Source organism: Notamacropus eugenii, chromosome 6 (assembly GCF_028372415.1).
Source record: "Notamacropus eugenii isolate mMacEug1 chromosome 6, mMacEug1.pri_v2, whole genome shotgun sequence".
In the NCBI taxonomy this organism is placed as follows: Eukaryota; Metazoa; Chordata; class Mammalia; order Diprotodontia; family Macropodidae; genus Notamacropus; species Notamacropus eugenii.
In genome coordinates this window covers 286,402,455-286,404,957 of record NC_092877.1, presented here as the reverse complement: position 1 = coordinate 286,404,957, position 2,503 = coordinate 286,402,455, and the positions used below count along the sequence as shown (strand labels likewise).

General features: G+C 36.2%; 1 pseudogene; it reads left to right on the top strand.

The window, feature by feature from the left end:
• The first annotated feature begins 1,439 nt into the window (after nt 1-1,439).
• LOC140511427 (large ribosomal subunit protein eL6 pseudogene) lies at nt 1,440-2,281 on the top strand (annotated as a pseudogene).
• Nucleotides 2,282-2,503: the final 222 nt, after the last annotated feature.

Here is a 2,503-nt window from a genome sequence, read left to right as displayed (position 1 = left end):
TTTAAATTTCACCTGTTGCTTCAATTTTTATTCTTGGAAAGGAAACAAAACATGTGTAATCCTTTTTCCCACATGACAACTCATTAAATACCTGTGTGGGAGGGGAGATTCACACCTCTTCCAACCTCAGTTAATGTAACTAACAAGATTTGTTCTAGTCTTGATACCTTTTTTCCTGTGACAAGTCCTCTTTGAGTTACAGAATCAAAAGTGTAAAATAGTTTTGAACAATTCCTAGACAAAAACACTGTATTGAATCAATAGAAGGCATATAGGTGTGAAAAACTTGTTTAATAAAGGTGGATAGAAGTAAAGAATTTAAAGAGATTGGATGACATAAGAAGACAAACTGTATTTGAATTTGTTGAAATAATTAAACATAATTATTGTATTATACTTTTCAGAGAAAGAGACTCCAGCAATATATTTTATGAATTGCTTTGAAGAGTAAATTTGAGGAGTATTTTGAGGATCTAGATCTTTGCAAGAAGGCAGCATCCACAAAATTATCCTAGACATTCACAACCTTGTTTCTTCCCCCACTGATCATGCTATCTGAGAGACAAACAAACAGTAGGAAATTGGGAGAAGACAATTTCTATTCTCAGAGTAAAAGCAGTTTCAAGGAGCATGATGGCTTTAAGGTGGAAAGAATTACAATTTTAAGACTCTACCATCAGAGCTCAACAGAGAGCTACACTTATTTAAGGTGAAATTCATAAAAATGCCATGCATCTATAAGAATGAGTCTACTTTGACATGGACTCTGTATGTTCTTATTGGAAAGTGTTATAAACTTTTGGGGGAAATACTTCATAAGAACAACTCTTACTATATTGCTGTAATGAATAATCATTACTAATAGTTAATTTGTCTAGCTGGCTAATAGATGCCCCCTTTTTAATCAATAGTGAGCATGCCAATGAGTTCATGATTGCTAAAGAACTATCCCGAGCTACTAGATTACCCCCTAGAACCCCAAGGAGAGTAGTTGACAAATTTCTTATAGGGCCCCAATTCACCACTGCTTGTTGGGATTGGCAGATTGAGTCCAGAGGGAGTACTACACTGAAATAAAACTATCATCCTCCTACCAGATATTATTTTTTTTCTCCTTTTCATGTTAAATATATCCAGTTCCTGCAAACAATTATTCTTTGGAAGGAACCACTGTGTTCTCATGATACCTACATATCTTGATAAATATCAGCATATCAACATCCTTCTCAAGATATTATATAAAGAACTAAGCAAAATATACTCTGACTGGGGAAGAGTACAATGGACAAGGGATGGGGAGGGCATGATCTATCTTCTCCATTAAGCCAGATACTATGGATACTATATGCTATGAATATAGTCTAAACTGAAATAAGATTTTCTTTTTAATTTTAAATTTCATGTAATTTAGTTAACTCTTGTCTTTCCCCTCTCTCAAGATGGTGAACAAAAAGTCCCCAAAGGAAACAAAGGAAAATAAGGTTAAAAAGAAAAAAAAAAAGGAGACCAAAAAGGAAGATTTGGCTGAAAAGGTGGTGAAAAAGCCTTGAAAGCATTGCAGTCAGAACCCAGTCCTGGCCCGAGGGATTGGTAGGTGCTCCAAGTATGCTGTGTATTCCCAGAAAGCCATGTACAAATGGAAATATGCTGCATCAAAAACCCAGATTGAAAGTAAAAAGAAAGAGAAGGTACCTGCTACTATCTCAAAGGCAGTTGGTGGAGATAAGAATGGAGGAACCCCTGTGGTAAACATTAGCAAAATGCCTAGGTATTATCCTGCTGAGGATGTGCCTAGAAAGCTGCTAAATCATGGCAAAAAACCATGCATGATAGGAGACTTCGAGCTAGCATCACTCCAGGCACTGTTCTGATCATGCTTACTGGCCTTCACAGGGGAAAGCGAGTAATTTTCCTGAAGCAGCTGGCTGGCAACTTGCTACTAGTAACTGTACCTCTGACCATCAACCATGATGCTCTGAGAAGGACTCATCAGAAATTTGTCATTACCACGTCTTCCAGGGTGTATTTAGGTGTAAAAATTCCAAATCATCTTACTTATGCTTACTTCAAGAAGAAGAGGCTCTGTAAATCTAGACAACAAGGAGAGATTTTTGATACAGAAAAATTGAAGTATGAGAATACAGAGTAGTGCAAGGCTGATCAGCAAATAGTGGACTCTCAGATCCTGCCCCAAATCAGGAAAATTTCTCAATTCTATGGCTGTCTACATTCTGTATTCTCTCTCTCCAATGGAGTTAATCCTCACAAACTGGTATTTTAAATGCCTTGCCAAGAAATCTTATTATAATATTTGGAATAACTAAAAAATATTAATAAACTCCTATTGAACTTGCAGACAAAATTACTGTCATTCACAAATTCCTACATGGTGATAAACATATTCTGGAAGATAATTTTACAGAATGAGAAGGATGATAAAAAAGACAACAGGCTCATGTCTGACTCAACCCAAGATCTTTGCTTTTGGCACAGAAGAGAAGAT